This window comes from Ascaphus truei, chromosome 5, assembly GCF_040206685.1.
Source record: "Ascaphus truei isolate aAscTru1 chromosome 5, aAscTru1.hap1, whole genome shotgun sequence".
NCBI classification, from domain to species: domain Eukaryota; kingdom Metazoa; phylum Chordata; class Amphibia; order Anura; family Ascaphidae; genus Ascaphus; species Ascaphus truei.
In genome coordinates, this window is record NC_134487.1 from 253,461,720 (window position 1) to 253,481,036 (window position 19,317).

General features: G+C 40.6%; 1 non-coding gene across 1 annotated transcript; it reads right to left on the reverse strand.

Moving 5' to 3' along the window:
• Window positions 1-16,169: 16,169 nt before the first annotated feature.
• Window positions 16,170-16,253, reverse strand: TRNAL-CAA (transfer RNA leucine (anticodon CAA)). The gene has a single exon. It is a non-coding gene; the product is annotated as a tRNA-Leu (tRNA).
• Between the last annotated feature and the right edge of the window lie 3,064 nt (window positions 16,254-19,317).

Genomic DNA, 19,317 nt, shown 5'->3' on the forward strand with positions numbered 1-19,317 from the left:
TATCGCCAAATTAGGTGAGGCATGTCTTGAATGCCAGCTAGAAAGAAATGAAAGTATAACACAAGGCATGGCGGATTTTAAATGCTATTTAATGAGCCAAAAGCTTAGCAACGTTTCTACCAAAGTGGTCTTTTTCAAGTGGTGAGAGGCTTATACTAAAGTGTCTTATATACCCATATAAATATTGTACGTTTGAAAATGTGTTCTACTTACAGACTGCATGAACAGCAATGGGGAGCAGTGTTGCTCCCTCCTACGTATGTATGAGTTAATGTTGCGATTGTGGCTAGTGGTTCCGAACACCACATAGACTTATACCCAATCTATTGAGAGGAGCTCGAACTAGCAGGACAATACTGTATATAGAACCTGCAACTGATACACTGATCGGATGCATTTGTAACCACTGCCTAATCATACAAATGGTATGTGGTTCCTATGCAATACTGATCTAATCCAATATCCTGATATTAATCCAGGATCTTTTTAAAGTGTTTAGCCTATAATAACCAGGGGTATATTAGGCTTATACGCTAGAGCATAGTTACCTCCAAATAGTGAAGACTTTACCACTAGATTGCACTTTTTTTCTCTGCAGCAGATTGACAAATGATTTAACTAATTCAGCTGCATTAAGGAGGAGGGAATATATCCCTTCAACTTTGATAATAGTCCTCCAACACTACAATAAGGAGGGATCACTTAGTGCTTATAAATTACCCCATATACACTGTGTATGGTGGTACAGGTCTGTTTGTCAAGCTTTTTAACTACTGCTGCGGCCAAGTTTATTCGAGCATTTGCCCGTTCTTGGCAGCAGCAGTAGCCTGGCGCGCGCCCGAGAGTGACGGGCGCGCGCCGAAGCAGCGGAAGAGCGCCCTCCGATCGGGGCGCTCTCCCTACCGCTGCCGGGTCCGCCGGGTCCCCCGGAACCCCCTGCCGCTGTCCCGCGATCGCGGGACACCAGGGCTCCCTCGGGGAGCCCCTGGACGCGCGTGCAGGGGGCGCACGCTCCCGAAGACGCGTGACCGCGCGTCTATGACGCGCGGCACGCCGAGGGGCGGCCACTAGCAAGCCGGGAAATCTCCCGGCTTGCGGTACCGGCCACACTCTAATAAAGTGTGTCGGTAGTGTATACAGTTATTTAGCACGTACGTCATCCCACCCTGGTTATAGCAGGCTTCTTACTGGGATATACGGTCATTTTATTCTCATTTATGTACACCCCCTTATTTTAAGAGATATACTATTAAAATTATTTTTAATCCTTATCACTTATCATTACTATTACTATTTACTTTAGAGTCATAGGGGCCTATGCACTAAGCTCCGTTAATTAGTGCTGAAATGGGTTATATCGCTCGGCCGCAAAAGGCTGAAGCCATAAGCGCTATTCACTAAGGCTGTTTGGCGCATTTACGGCCTGCCTTGCCCAAAAGGGCCATATTGCGCAATCACCTTCTTCCCCCCCTGATATCGTGCTTAAAGTTATTTAGCACGATAACTATTATAAACAAAGCAGCCTGTAAGAACTGCATGGAGACGCTGCATCTCAATGCATGGCTCTTACAGGCGATCGTGCTGTCCAAATATGATTTTTAATACTAGTGTACATGAGCAGGGGGTCTCCTGAGCTGAACCGCATTGGTTTCAGGTCTGAGGACCCCCTACTTCGCTAGATAAAGGCCCAGTTATGGGGTGCCGGTATCCCCTGCAGAATTTAAATGTCCCGGTCACGTGACGCGGGAGCTTGGGGACACCGGCACCCCATAAAGGGGCCTGTATCTCCTGAAGTAGGGCCCCCCCGGACCTGAAACCAATGCAGTTCAGTTCAGGAGACCCCCTGCACATCTACACTAGTATTAAAAAACACATAACAATAAATAATAATTCATTACCATAGCGGATAGCCGCTATGGTAATAAAGCTGCATTAATGTACTTTTTAATAATAGTGTGCGGGAGCAGGGGGTCCCCTGAGCTGAACCGCATTGATTAATGCCTCAGAGACCCCCTGCTTCCCGAGTTACAGGCCCCGGTATGGGGCATCGGTGCCAGTGTCGGCGCCATCTTTATAGCGTAAAAGACGCGATGTGGGCTCAATAAAGATGGCGTCCACACTGGCATCCGATGCCCCTTACCGGGGCCTGTAACTCAGGAAGCAGGGGGTCCCTGAGCCACAAATCAATGCGGTTCAGCTCAGGGGACTCCCTGCTCCCGCACACTATTATTAAAAATACATTAAAGCAGCTTCATTACCCTAGCGGCTATCCGCTAAGGATATGAAGGGGTTAAGGCATATTAGCATGTTTATTGGGGACAATTATATATTATATATATTATATATATATATATATATATATATATATATATATATATATATATATATATATATATATGAAAAAAAAAGAAAAGAAAAAACAGGCGCACACCTAGTGCATTAACATAATAAAATTTGTATTTCAAGGAACATAAAATCTGACTTTTTATTTCAAGGAATATATAGAAAAACAACATTACCATTCTCTCGTCCGGTAAAGAAAAACTGCACTCGGTTCAGTAATCATGAAAAATTGTATTGGGCATCTGAATAGAAAAGATAAGTCACCCAATCCGACGTTTCGGTCCTGGAATAGGACCTTACCCACCCTTCACCCATTTATTTGTACAGTGGCTTCATCATTTCTCTTAGCATATGTATGTATGTATGTATGTATGTATGTATGTATATATGTATGTATGTATGTATGTATGTATGTATGTATGTATGTATATATATATATATATATATATAGATATATATATAAATATATATATATCTATATATATATATATATATATATATATATATATATATATACCCACCCTTCACCCATTTATTTGTACAGTGGCTTCAATTGCCTTTAAGATGACGTCATGAAAAGAAAGAAGGCTGGCCTCACATGGTACGGTAGCCAATTAGAGCATGGGAAATACATCACAACTCTGATTGGCTAAAGTACCATGTGACAGGCTTTAAATGACGTCACATCCGTTCTCCTCAAAGCCTCTGTCACATAGTCTACTTGAGCCAATCAGAGTTGGGATGGAGGCCGGCCATCTTTCTTTTCATGACGTCATCTTAAAGGCAATTGAAGCACAGCCATTCTGATTGGCTCTGCTTTCATTGCCTTTAAATGATGTCATCATTTTTTTTGTCGGCCAAAGCACATGGTTTTCATGGCCCAATCAGGACCGTGAGAACCATATGATGAAAATGTGACGTCATAGGCCTATAAAAGCCTATGTCGTCTCATTTTGAAGATAGACGCCGATTAGGAAAGACCTCCTATGGAAGAAAGAAGACCAGGGCGTGGCGGATGAAGATAAGAAGACCCCGGAAGAAGACAGAAGAATCCGGAGAAGACCCCCACTATGGATTACAAATAGAAGAAAGAAGATACAGACACTTATGGATTGTAAGGGTTTTTTATTTTATGGTTACCTGGTTCCTGTTGTTGGATTACCTGTTCCAGTGCTTCCGGTTCCCCTTGATTTCTATGAGTGGTTCATCTAATGGTAAGTAAACAAAATAAATGTATTTTATTTTTATTTTACATTTTTTTTGTTTTTTTTTTCCTGACGTCCATTTTATTTTTATGTCCATTTATTTTCCCTGAATTTATGTATATCACTATGGATATACATACGTACAGGACAAATCAGTGGTTGTATTATATGTTGATTTTTAATGTGATTCAATTGTTTTTGATGCTCTTTTATTGCACCTGTATTTTTGTCTGTAAACTATAGGTGGACATACATACAGGTATAATAAAAACTTGTTGGCTTGCCTTGTTTGGATGTTTTTTGGAATTGCAATTTGCTGCTTTGTGTAAAAATGTGTTGCTAATGAACATTTCATTTTTTCAAATGTTTAGTTAAAGGCTGTTTGCTATAGATTATTTTATTGTCTTATTTTTGGAAGATAGATTTAGTGTGATGGTTACTTTGACATAGATTATTTTTCACAATGGTTTGTTTGTAGGATTTGTTGTGTGTAATTGATATGGATTGTAATTGATTGGTGATTGGATTAATTGATGGTAATTTAATTGTGTTGATGCTTTGTTTTTCTTTAATAATTGTATTTGTATCTTATTTTGATTAGTGTATTTGATTTTGAGCATTGGTTGACATAGTATACATGATGCACAGATTAATTGTATCATGTACACATTGTCAAATTGAGTGATTGTATTTGTATTTCTTAGATATTGATTATGCTTGGTGCTGTTTGATATTTGGAGAGATTTGTATTTGGCCATGTACAGTATTTATTTGTATATTGGTTAATCATGCATATAATATATATATATATATATATATATATATATATATATATATATATATATATATATATATATATATATATATATATATATATGTAGTAGGGAGGCATACATTATGTCAAACTTTTTTTGACAGGTACCATGCCCCTTTTCCCCTAAGCTCCGCCCCTTTTGGCCTTAAACCCGCCCTTTGTCCCGCCCTTCTGTATCCGGTCCCGCCCCTTCCGTATCCGGCCCCGCCCCCTGCGCCAATTTTTTGAGGTTGACCCCCCTGCGCAAAAAAACGCGGTTGACGCCCCATGCGCCAAAAAAATGCGGTTGACGCCCCATGCGCCAAAAAAACACGGTTGACACCCCCAGACTCCATTTTTTATTATGAGGTGTATTTTTTATTCTTTTTTGTGATTGGTGCGTACTGTTGACGTAGATTGGAGGGGGCGTATACATACGCGGGGCATGTCCGGGCATGTTTATAGGTGTTAGGGGCATACCCGAACATGTTTTTTTCATACGGGGCATGTCTGGACATGTTTATTCTGAAATAACGCAGTGCGCATGTCAGAAAAGTTCAAAAGACGTTGAAAAGAGGGCATAGCATTTTTTTTTAATTCAGACAGAATACCGCGTTAAGAGGATAAACCCCTCAAGGGTCTGGGTGGCCGAGTGTTTTTTTTTTTTTTCCACAAAAAGGTTTTTATTGTTGGACAACAGTACATTGCATACAGTGTCTACCAACCCAATGTCATTTTTTAATGTACCAACATCCAACTTTTCTTATTTCCACCTTCCTCCGGTCTTACAAGGACAAACTGGGTAGACCAACTCACATATCAACCACGTCACACAGACATACAAAAGGAAAGGTGGGGGAGGGGGGGGGGCGCTCAGTGTCTTCTGCCTGTTCACCGTCTCACCTCTTTCTGTCCTATTTAGGAGCAGCTCTCAACTACGGGAATTCCATGGATGTCGTCCCTACCTGTACCCCTATTGTGCGCCGGCCGTACTGGCACATCGTAGGAGAATGCATTTAGGTGTATTATGGCATGATGGTGGTGGCACTCACCCCTGGGATATCGGAGTGGTCTAGCCACTTTGTCCAGATTTTTAGGAAATTTGTGCCGGTGTCGTTGACCAGACTTGTCAACTGCTCCATCCGGCAAATATACCAAATTCTGTTTCGGATTTTCGGAATGGTGGGTATGTCTGGGAGCTTCCACAAGGCTGCGAGTTCGCACCGCATGGCTGTTGCAAAATGTGCAATCAATTTTTGAGCCGGTCTGCCTATTCCCCGAGTGCGCCTGCCCAGCAGGAACAGCCAAGGGTCCAGGGGGACCGACTGTCCGAGAATACTCGTTAGCCAATCTTGGATTTCCTCCCACAAAGGAGCCACTTTGGGGCAACCCCACAGCATGTGAAGCAAGTCTGCCTGCTCCCCACATTGTTTAGGGCACAATGGAGGGTAACCTTTGACAAACTTTGCTAATCGTGTGGGGGTGAGGTACCACCTCATTAGGACTTTATATGCATTCTCCTTCAAGGTGGTGCATATGGAGCTTTTCGCTGCTGCCAGTGGCCGAGTGGTTTAAGGCGTTGGACTCAAGATCCAATGGACGTATGTCCACGTGGGTTCGAATCCCTCCCCAAACATAATCTTTTTATATATTTTTTATTTGTATAGAGTCGGTACAGGGATTAGCCGCAACAGGGGCTACATAAAAATAAAAAGTACAAGTGTATAAGAGTCAAAAATATTTTTTATTTTTAAAAGCAACAACAGTTTCAAGCAGGAAATAATTACAAGACGTATTTACAAGTAAAATGGTAAATAAGGTATTAAACGACATTTAAGGCCTTAATAGACTAAATACATCTAGAGTCGTTAAGCTAGTACGATACATAGTATAGAGGGACAGCAATACAATGTCTTATTTTACAGAGGGAAAAAAATTAAACAGCTTATATGTCTTATTTTACAGAGGAAAAAAAATTAAACAGCTTATTTACAGTTTCAACCAGTCAGCCGACGGCATTAATAGACTACCCCTCCTCTTGTTTAGTAAATACCCCGGCGGTGATGTTAAGCCAGGGGCACTTAAAGAACTGTAACGCAAATCAGAGGTTCTTTTCTGAGGGGGTAAAAGGGTTGATGAAGGAGGGGGCGTTGTATCGGGGGCCCGTATTTTTAAGCGATCCAGGCTTTCTCTATTTGTCGCATTACCCACAACCGATGAGGGTATATTCAGTTCAGCCATCGCAGACAGAAAAGGGCTCCATCCCTGTGGTATTTTACGCTTTGTAACAGTGTGACTTTGTGTAACACCGCGTACCAAATCCAATAAATTAGAGCCTGGTATAACCTGTTTTTTATGAATAAACTTCCCTTTGTCATTCCAGCTTGTAATATGTTTAGCCTGAAACATTTTACTGAGCAATAACTCTGCATTTTTCTTGAAGCGGACATTCACATTAGTAACAACCTCACGAATCAAATTGTCAGTCGTATCTGATGAGGCAATATCCTGGAAGTGTAAAGGGTGAGAGGCTGTTTCATCAGTAGGCATTAAAAGGGTTATGCGGTTCTTCTCCCCTTCGCTCTGTTTAGCATGCACCAAGTATTTCTGCAGGACAGTAGTGTATCTTTTTATCTTTTCATCCACTGATAAATTATTGCTGTTTAAGATAGCATTAATGTCTGTATCTATGCGATGCATGGCAACTTCACGTATGTCACCCTCTCGCTGTGGGGGGCGCTGTAAACGATCCATATCTTGTTTGGGGACCAGGTACATTTTCTCAGCATATTCCATTAGTGGTTAGTGAGAAGGCCAGTCAGCAACGGTATAGCAAAACCCAAAAGAGAGCCAATAAAGCCACCGGACTGCTTCACCAGGCGTTTCTTTTTTACAATTGTAAATTTTTTATCGCTCAGCTTTTTTATCATTTTACGCCACTTTTTAAGTATGCCAATTTGCCGCTTTGATAAAGGTATTTTACCTTTTAGAGCATTGAGGGCTATCTCGCATATGGCAGTGACTAAATCATTAGACGCTGAACACAAAATAACTTTTCTTTGCTTTGGTGAAGCCCTTATTAATGCTTTTAAAGTATGCCAATTGCGGCGTAGTCGGTTAGACATGTTTACAACAGCGTTGCGGCTACAAGTAATGACAATTTACAGATAATTATCTCTTTTTAGAACCGTTTTTTTTAAAAACATAAACTGTGGGGTTGTCAGGCGGAAAGATACCGGTTCTTAAGCGGTACTCATCAGGGGTCGTGGCTCTTAAATCTACTAACAAAAAACCCTAGGGGGACCGTGTGGCATCTTCAAATGCCTCTAAAAAGAAGTGTGATTTACCAGGATACATTTGACGAGCTAAGGTGTTAATTTGTAATGTATCCCTTGGATTTTTAAAAAGAACCATATATTTAGTCTTTAAATTTATGGTTCTGCTTTTTTTTACCCTGGCAAAAAACATTTTGTACGAGGTACATGATACTGAGGTTTCTGTGATGCACATACTTGGTGAATGCTTTTTCAATTTCAGAGCTCTGACTGGCGGCTTCCATCAAGTCATCAACGACTCTCAAATTCACTTTACCAGGGGGAAAAAGATCATCGTCATTAAATGTAGCGGGTATACCCTCGATAAATCTAATGTGGGGCACAGTGCTTAACAGTTCATCATAAAGATTTTGCCAGCAAGCATAAAACCATACGATATAATCAGGCCGGTGCGACAAGTGAGTGCTAGAATGTTGCAAAATCTGTTTAACAAAATAGCTTTTCCCTGAATTTGATGGTCCGGCTAAAATACACGAGAAAGGATGTTGAAGCCTGATATCCATTACAGATTTATAATTAGTAACCAAAGGGTAGGGTTGTGAAGTCTTTGGTCAGCTGTCGTTTCGTGTACACACACTTTTGTGTTTTCTGTAGAGGACGAGTCTCAATCTGCCAGTAAAGTTTATTTTGGACAATCCCCGCTTGTTGTACCACAATCTTTTTCTGATCTTCAGGATCAGAGTGTAAGGGGTAGTCCAGGACAATATCTTTTAAAGTGTCAAAGTTAATCAATTCAGCGTTTGCAGCGTTCAGTGTTAGACCTTTAATTTTTAGACACGTTTTACCAGTGGAGAGCTATTAACCGTAAGTCTTGGGGCCGGCGGAAACAAATTCTGTAATGTATGTACCAGTCGGTAGTTCACTAGTCAGCTCCCCTAAGTAGTCACCCAGAGGCGGATTCCAGTCACCTGTTTTGCTAACAAAAATGACAGAGTCAGTGTCATGGTAGAGACACCGCTCTTGTAGCTTGTCCAAAACATTGTACAGTTCAAGACGGGCATAGGCCGTCGTAAAACAGGCAATAAAAATATTGACATTACGACATACAGTGTATCCCTCCTTTGTATACTTCCAGCTAACCATGGCCGTGTCATCATCTAGGAAGTCTAAAGATGACACATCGTATTGCGTTGAAAAGGCGTAACCAAAAAGTTCATCAGGGCTTGTTACAATGCTTGTATGACATAACACCGGTCACAAACAGTAAAAGCCATGGGTTTCCTTTACAGGACATCACGACTGTCACAAACAATGATCATGGGGCGCAGAAAGGTCAGTCAGTTAACTGCACGACGATTAATGACATTGATACATCGCATTATTGGCGATGGTTCTATAATCATTTTGTTTTTTGGATAGATTTAAATCGGCTTATAGAAAATGTAATAAGCGACTTGAAAACATTGATATTTGTGAAAGAGCATGAACGCGATTTAGAGCGCTTGAAAGCCTTGTTATTAAGGCTTCGCCGTTCAAGCGATATATTTCACAAGGGTGTAATGCAGCTAAAGGGGGATTTAAGTGCCAACAACCAAAACATAAAACACGACGTAATAATAATAACACCGTGTACTGACAATACACACCCAAAAGCCACAACAACGCTGTGTATAGAGGACGAATCTGACATTGAGAGCCGGGGGTGCACTGAATACCTTTTCTGTGTGGATGTAAAGAGGTCTATCAACGCATTTATGCGTGAACTGTATTCACATTGTTGGGTGCCTCATGTCGAACGCAACATGTGTATGGAGCCGGCGTTCAAACTAAAACTTGATCGTTTAACGACTGTATTTAGCAACGGGGCCCAATTACTAACCAATTCATGACTAAATATGGTGGGCAGGGGCTTAGATCAACACCTCACGTTAAACAGAAACACGCAGAGCGGCCAGCATATAAATTATGTTGTAGACACCAACCCAGAACACACGCCAGAAAGCTCATTAACGCCCGTTAGTACAGGTGATTTATCGACCCCCGTTATGAGCCCCAACTTAATTGCGGTCGAACAGCCCCAGAGGGGTATACGGCCATTAATTTCTGTACAGACAGAGCCGCCTGTAAATGAAATTAATGTTGAAAGACCTGTACTGACGGTTGAAAATAGTGTTGAAATACATACACCACTGATAATACAGCCCCCTAATGATGCGGTGGATCATTCTGTATTTTTGGAACGTGTAGCGCAGTACCAAAGAGTACGACAAAATTTTAATGCTGTGGAACATTTTGAACATTTTCAATTTGTAAATCTTGATCGTATAACATCATTTTCAATGGCATTACAGGCGTACATGATTCTATACAGTGTACATTGAATAGACTACTGCCCGACATAGGACCCCATGACATGGTGCAATTACGTCTAGACGGTGACACGTTAAATAGAGCTTTATACTCTATTAAACGCTCTAAGGACGTCTTAAGCGCTGAGACGTTTTTGGAACATGTGGCAAACATGTTACAAAGCAACGCAGAGGTTCTTGGTGACGGTACTTTAAGACTATTGGTCATAACTGTTAAGAACAGAGTTGGTGGTGTGATGCACCGTAGACGAATTAATTCAACGCCTTACAGTTGCATAGTAAACAAAAAAAGACAATTACTCTTTGACTTAAATAACGACAGCCATAACTTGTGTCTAGCAGCCAGTCTTTGTGCCATGTTAGAAAAGAGAGATACGGCTGACGCGGTGTTACTGGAGAAAGCACGTTTGATACATCGCACCCTGGGTATTCCTGATGATCGTCTAGTCAGTTTTAGCGACATAACCGACTTTGAAAAGCACTTGAATGTAACCATTAAAGTGTTCTACCACAATCGGGGAGAATGGCGTTTTTTAATACAAGTGAGCCCTGCAAAGAGCGGGTTTTATTTATATACCATGAAGACACACATTACTTTGGTGTAAAAAAAATAAACGCTTTCATCGGTGCCAATTACTTCTGCGATTTTTGTCATACTCCATTCGCTCACAAAAATAACCATTCATGCCGCTATTTTTGCCGATCGTGCCACAGACGGAATTGTGTTGAGGTCATAGCAGACATGACTAGGTGCCCTATGTGTCGGGCATTTTGTCATTCACAGGATTGTTTGAGTGAACACAAGAAACTAGCCCAAGCTGTTAAAATAGATTGTAAACGCAAGAAATACTGCAACCGTTGCGGTCGCTACACAGATGACGATCATGAGGAATGCAGAGGCTTGCAGTGTAGAGTCTGTTATGCTTACATCGCCAGTTTTGACAATCACCTATGCTACATGCTCCCATACAAACCACCGGTCCTCACTAACAACTACATTTTTTATGACTTTGAGTGCATGCAGGAGACGGGCATAAACATACCAAATTATGTCTACGCCATGCCTTTAAGGGATGATGAAGAAAAAAGTCGTGCCCATTCTTTAGACGGCACTGAGGGTTGGGAGTTCCAGGGTCCAGAGTGTTTGGCTGATTTTGTAAAAAAATTCATAGACAGGCCCTTTAGGGAGTACACTTTCATCGCACATAATGCCGGCCGTTACGATTCCTATTTTGTGGTGCAACAGCTGCTTAAAGAGAAGATAAAAATAGAATTATTAGCACAAGGCGGTAAATTATTATGTGTAACAATACCTGATCTGAATATCAGATTTATCGACTCTTTAAATTTCCTCCCCATGAAGCTCAGTAAGTTGCCACAGGCCCTGGAGTTTACAGGCAGTAAAGGACATTTCCCACACTTTTTTAACACTGTACAGAATCAAAATTACAGCGGTTCTATGCCCTCTATAGAGCATTACGGTCCCCAGTACATGATGGCCGACTAGAAAACGGGGTTCATGACATGGTATGAAGCGAACAAACATTGTGATTTCAACTTTCAGGCTGAGCTTAAAAGCTATTGCATTGAGGATGTAAAAATTTTGAAGAAAGCCTGTATCTGCTTTAGAAACAGTCATACTGCACCGACACACTTTATTCGAGCAAATACCCAGTATGTACCTGGCAGATACCTGGAATGCGCCGCTCCTCACCTCTGACAAGCCCCGTTGTGTTTGCCTTCCCAGCCTGGGTTCATGCCTGGCTGACGGGCGGCTGATCTGTTAAATGATAATGATTAGGATTTAATAGGCTGCAATGCTTCGCGTGTCTACCAGATGGCATAAATTCATGAATTGTACTGCAGTATATATATATATATACTGTGCAGTATTGCAGCCAGTGGGAATAAAATGCTTTAATCACTGCCTGGAAAATAACCCAATATACTCGGGCAGAAAACAGTCACAAACCTCAATACACCCGGGTATACCCGAATTCGTGGGACTAGCCGAGCTCGAATAAAGTGTGTCGCCAGTGTAGAAATGACAGAGCATACGGTAATGAGCGACCGTGAGTCTCAGATTGGTGAGGACGATGTCTATAATGTGGACCCCTTTCAGCTGACAACCCTCGCCTCTGTGTGCATGGCTATGTTTTGGCTCAAATTTTTACCAAGTAACACCATCACCATTGTACCCCGTGACAATTACAACATCACAAAAAAACGCTTCTCTACGCCCGCCACTCAGTGGCTACTGTATGTGTCTTACAAGGAGAATATACAACAAGGAGTTATACAACACGCTTTAAGGGGAGATGAAAAGAAGGTGGGTAACTATTTTCTGGATAGTTTTGCGGTGATTAATGGGGTTCAAACAGCCTTTGAATTCAACGGCTGCTTTTACCATGGCTGTCCCATGTGTTACAATGAAAAAGATACAAACACTGTTACATCTCTTACATATGGTCAATTGTACCATAAAACAGCCATCAAAACACATTTTCTAAAAACCAAATGTGGCTATGCGGTGCGTGAGCTGTGGGAGCACGAGTGGAAACACATGTTAGAGACCGATACGGATCTAAAGGCGTTTCTACTTAAAAGTGATTTTCCACAACCCATGAACCCCCGTGATGCACTTTACGGCGGCCGCACAAATGCTATTAAGCTGTACCACAAAGCGGCGCCCGGTGAGAGTATACATTACTATGATTTTACCAGCTTGTATCCTTTTATCAACAAAACCAAAATGTATCCCACCGGTCACCCTAAGATCATCTATGAGAATTTTCTCTCTTTTGACAGGTACTTTGGGGTTGATAAAGTAAAAGTCTATCCGCCTAGAGACTTATTTTTCCCCATCCTTCCTGTTAAAATGAATGGCAAGCTCATGTTTCCACTATGCAGCACATGCGCCGTCACCAACCAGACGACGCCTTGCTGTCATACGGATGAGGAGCGCTCATTGACCGGTACGTGGTGTACCGTTGAAATTCAGGCAGCGTTGAAGAAAGGGTACCGGTTGTGTAAAATTTTTGAAATTTGGCACTTTGAATGTTATACAGACAAATTGTTTGCTAAATACATTAAGGTACACCTCAGGGACAAACAGGAGGCATCTGGATACCCCAGCTGGTGTACAGACGAGGCCAAAAAAAAAAAATACATCAGCGAGTATTTTTCAAAAGAGGGTATACGTTTACGCGCTGATCAAATAGACATTAACCCGGCAAAAAGACAAATTTCTAAACTGTTTCTAAATTCTTTGTGGGGTAAATTCAGTCAAAAGACTAATTTACAAAATACAAGCATTGTAACAAGCCCTGATGAACTTTTTGGTTACGCCTTTTCAACGCAATACGATGTGTCATCTTTAGACTTCCTAGATGATGACACGGCCATGGTTAGCTGGAAGTATACAAAGGAGGGATACACTGTAGGTCGTAATGTCAATATTTTTATTGCCTGTTTTACGACGGCCTATGCCCGTCTTGAACTGTACAATGTTTTGGACAAGCTACAAGAGCGGTGTCTCTACCATGACACTGACTCTGTCATTTTTGTTAGCAAAACAGGTGACTGGAATCCGCCTCTGGGTGACTACTTAGGGGAGCTGACTAGTGAACTACCGACTGGTACATACATTACAGAATTTGTTTCCGCCGGCCCCAAGACTTACGGTTACAAGCTCTCCACTGGTAAAACGTGTCTAAAAGTTAAAGGTATAACACTGAACGCTGCAAACGCTGAATTGATTAACTTTGACACTTTAAAAGATATTTTCCTAGACTACCCCTTACACTCTGATCCTGAAGATCAGAAAAAGATTGTGGTACAACAGGCGGGGATTGTCCGAAATAAACGTTACTGGCAGATTGAGACTCGTCCTCTACAGAAAACACAAAAGTGTGTGTACACGAAACGACAGCTGACCAACGACTTCACAACCCTACCCTTTGGTTACTAATTATAAATCTGTAATGGATATCAGGCTTCAACATCCTTTCTCGTGTATTTTAGCCGGACCATCAAATTCAGGGAAAAGCTATTTTGTTAAACAGATTTTGCAACATTCTAGCACTCACTTGTCGCACCGGCCTGATAATATCGTATGGTTTTATGCTTGCTGGCAAAATCTTTATGATGAACTGTTAAGCACTGTGCCCCACATTTGATTTATCGAGGGTATACCCGCTACATTTAATGACGATGATCTTTTTCCCCCTGGTAAAGTGAATTTGAGAGTCGTTGATGACTTGATGGAAGCCGCCAGTCAGAGCTCTGAAATTGAAAAAGCATTCACCAAGTATGTGCATCACAGAAACCTCAGTATCATGTACCTCGTACAAAATGTTTTTTGCCAGGGTAAAAAAAAGCAGAACCATAAATTTAAAGACTAAATATATGGTTCTTTTTAAAAATCCAAGGGATAAATTACAAATTAACACCTTAGCTCGTCAAATGTATCCTGGTAAATCACACTTCTTTTTAGAGGCATTTGAAGATGCCACACGGTCCCCCTATGGTTTTTTGTTAGTAGATTTAAGAGCCACGACCCCTGATGAGTACCGCTTAAGAACCGGTATCTTTCCGCCTGACAACCCCACAGTTTATGTTTTTAAAAAAAACGGTTCTAAAAAGAGATAATTATCTGTAAATTGTCATTACTTGTAGCCGCAACGCTGTTGTAAACATGTCTAACCGACTACGCCGCAATTGGCATACTTTAAAAGCATTAATAAGGGCTTCACCAAAGCAAAGAAAAGTTATTTTGTGTTCAGCGTCTAATGATTTAGTCACTGCCATATGCGAGATAGCCCTCAATGCTCTAAAAGGTAAAATACCTTTATCAAAGCGGCAAATTGGCATACTTAAAAAGTGGCGTAAAATGATAAAAAAGCTGAGCGATAAAAAATTTACAATTGTAAAAAAGAAACGCCTGGTGAAGCAGTCCGTGGCTTTATTGGCTCTCTTTTGGGTTTTGCTATACCGTTGCTGACTGGCCTTCTCACTAACCACTAATGGAATATGCTGAGAAAATGTACCTGGTCCCCAAACAAGATATGGATCGTTTACAGCGCCCCCCACAGCGAGAGGGTGACATACGTGAAGTTGCCATGCATCGCATAGATACAGACATTAATGCTATCTTAAACAGCAATAATTTATCAGAGGATGAAAAGATAAAAAGATACACTACTGTCCTGCAGAAATACTTGGTGCATGCTAAACAGAGCGAAGGGGAGAAGAACCGCATAACCCTTTTAATGCCTACTGATGAAACAGCCTCTCACCCTTTACACTTCCAGGATATTGCCTCATCAGATACGACTGACAATTTGATTTGTGAGGTTGTTACTAATGTGAATGTCCGCTTCAAGAAAAATGCAGAGTTATTGCTCAGTAAAATGTTTCAGGCTAAACATATTACAAGCTGGAATGACAAAGGGGAGTTTATTTATAAAAAACAGGTTATACTGGGCTCTAATTTACTGGATTTGGTACGCGGTGTTACACAAAGTCACACTGTTACAAAGCGTAAAATACCACAGGGATGGAGCCCTTTTCTGTCTGCGATGGCTGAACTGAATATACCCTCATCGGTTGTGGGTAATGTGACAAATAGAGAAAGCCTGGATCGCTTAAAAATACGGGCCCCCGATACAACGCCCCCTCCTTCATCAACCCTTTTACCCCCTCAGAAAAGAACCTCTGATTTGCGTTACAGTTCTTTAAGTGCCCCTGGCTTAACATCACCGCCGGGGTATTTACTAAACAAGAGGAGGGGTAGTCTATTAATGCCATCGGCTGACTGGTTGAAACTGTAAATAAGCTGTTTAATTTTTTTCCCTCTGTAAAATAAGACATATAAGCTGTTTAATTTTTTTCCCTCTGTAAAATAAGACATTGTATTGCTGTCCCTCTATACTATGTATCGTACTAGCTTAACGACTCTAGATGTATTTAGTCTATTAAGGCCTTAAATGTCGTTTAATACCTTATTTACCATTTTACTTGTAAATACGTCTTGTAATTATTTCCTGCTTGAAACTGTTGTTGCTTTTAAAAATAAAAAATATTTTTGACTCTTATACACTTGTACTTTTTATTTTTATGTAGCCCCTGTTGCGGCTAATCCCTGTACCGACTCTATACAAATAAAAAATATATAAAAAGATTATGTTTGGGGAGGGATTCGAACCCACGCGGACATACGTCTATTGGATCTTGAGTCCAACGCCTTAAACCACTCGGCCACCCAGACCCTTAAGGGGTTTATCCTCTTAAAGCGGTATTCTGTCTGAATTAAAAAAAAAAATGCTATGCCCTCTTTTCAACGTCTTTTGAACTTTTCTGACATGCACACTGCGTTATTTCAGAATAAACATGTCCAGACATGCCCCGTATGAAAAAAAACATGTTCGGGCATGCCCCAAATGCCTATAAACATGCCCGGACATGCCCCGCGTATGTATACGCCCCCTCCAATCTACGTCAACAGTACGCACCAATCACAAAAAAGAATAAAAAATACACCTCATAATAAAAAATGGAGTCTGGGGGTGTCAACGGAATTTTTTTGGCGCATGGGGCGTCAACCGCGTTGTTTTGGCGCATGGGGCGTCAACCGCGTTTTTTTGCGCAGGGGGCGTCAACCTAAAAAAAATTGGCGCAGGGGGCGGGGCCGGATACGGAAGGGGCGGGACTGGATACGGAAGGGGCGGGACATATGGCGGGTTTAAGGCCAAAAAGGGGTGGGGCTTAGGGGGAAAAGGGGCATGGTACCTGTCAAAAAAAGTTTGACATAATGTATGCCTCCCTACTTCTTATATATATATATATATATATATATATATATATATATATAGTTATACGTTACCGTTCCAAGGATTGGTAAACAAGAGACAGCACTCAATGTTGAAATTCAAAGTGTATTAGTGAAAGCAAAAATACATCCAGAAACCCAACGTTTCGGTCCTACAGAATGGGACCTTCCTCAGGGGTGTACAAAAGTACTCCCCTGAGGAAGGTCCCATTCTGTAGGACCGAAACGTTGGGTTTCTGGATGTATTTTTGCTTTCACTAATACACTTTGATTTTCAACATTGAGTGCTGTCTCTTGTTTACCAATCCTTGTAATGGTAACGTATAACTACATTCTCTATATGGGACGTGCACCTGTGGATTACCAGCACCTATTGGAGTGCCAACTGCCTTATCTGACTATATATATATATATATATATATATTTATATGTGATAAGAAATATTGGAGTTATGTGCTGTATTTAATACATTTATTTTCATTCACCTGAGTGCTGTCTCCTTTTTGCTGCTATGCGGTAATGTATACTTATATATATATATATATATATATATATATATATATATATATATATATATATATATATATATATATATATATATATATACATACAAACAAGAGACAACAGCGCAAATATATAATAGTATGTTAAGTATGGTTAAAATATATTGAAAAACCACACTACTACCCAATCAGTCAATTAAAAAGGTATATACCCTTACAATCTACTAACCCTACAAACTTGCAGCCAAATTAGGTCTGCGGCTCCACAATGCCGCTGTGAATGTATAGCGAAGAGTGACCTAGGCGCATATATGCAGGGGAAGAGAAGAAAAACAAGAGAGGAAAATCATAGGGTATATCAAAACAATCAGATATAAATTGGTGAGATATGCACTTACACTACTGAAGTAAATTAAAGCCTTTAATCCACTTGGGGACTCGCAAACTCAACTCTTGTAGTCCGTCTGTTTTCTTGGTTCCTGAGTCTTTGGTAAAGTTGTCCTTATGGATCCCTGCAGCAATCGCGTTGTGTCTGTTTAACAGACTATACCTTGAACTTGGATCTCATACAAGAGGATAGGTAGGGAATAAAAGGAGAAACATATGGGTAAAACCTTTTAATAAAAACAATTAAAGATAAAAAGAGGTATTTAACTCACATTCTATGAGTTAAAAACGGGCAGTAGAGAGTATTTTGCGAGTCTCTCACACTCGTGGTACAGAACGCCGACTTCCAGTCTTCCTCACACCGGCGGGTGCTTCCGCATCAGGTGGTCTGGCCCAGCACGGCTCTCGTGAGATTTTGCCTCTGTGATCTTCAGTATTATATATTATATAATCAAAAAATAAATAGATGATACCGTTCTGTGGCTAACGAAATGCTTTTTATTTGTGCGAGCTTTCGAGATACACTGATCTCTTTTTCCTGCGATGTTACAATGAATGAAGCAAGCAAAATGTATACTTAAAAACAGTGTCTCTTGGAATTTTATCTGTGCTAGTCCTTCCCCCGGTGTGGATGTGTTTTATGGCTAGAGGTGTCAAAAGGTTCCTGAAAGCAAGTGATGTAAGAGTATGTGTGTGTATCTGTGTGAATATAAATGAATGGAGAGCCCACAGTATATACAGTGCTCTACAAAAGGTGTGTGTGGAGTGGGAGTGGATATAAATGGTGTGGGTAGGTGTGGAAATGTGAGAGATTGTAGCACAACTAAAAGTGTGTGTGGATACTATGTGGTCCCTATAGGTGTATAGGTATATATATATATATATACATATATATATTTATATATATATATATATATATATATATAAATACACATACATGATGAAGCCACTGTATATATATATAAATATATATAAGAGTATACATTACCGCATAGCAGCAAAAAAGAGACAGCACTCAGTTGAATGAAAATAAATATATTAAATACAGCACATAACTCCAATATTTCTTATCACATATAAATATATATATATATATATATACATACATGATGAAGCCACTGTACAAATAAATGGGTGAAGGGTGGGTATCGGGTCAGGGTGGCTTAACCCCTTAATTACTGTAGCGGTTAAAACCCGCTAATGTCATTAAGGGGTTAGGGGACATTAGTTTGGCTCTATTCTTATTGTGTATATTTTTCAGCACCCTAGTGTATGGACGGGGAGCAATATGCGGGTGGCCTTCATCGTGGGTGCCGGACAAGGGTGAGTACAAAATGTATTTTTTGTATTTATTGCGATTAATGTATATTTAATGGGCAAATACATTATTATTGTGAATATAAGGCACTAACAACTTAAATACATACAATAGTGATACGTGCAAGTGCAATAAAAATTAATATTAGTGCTCAAATCATAAACCCTGCTCAAACCCTCTGGTAGAACCTGTTTCCAGGGTTCCAAGTAGAAAGATGTATTTCAAACAATCCAGGAGGAGCAAAATATAGGGAAATAAAAACAGAAAACAGTGCAAATTTAAGTGCAGACGTTGA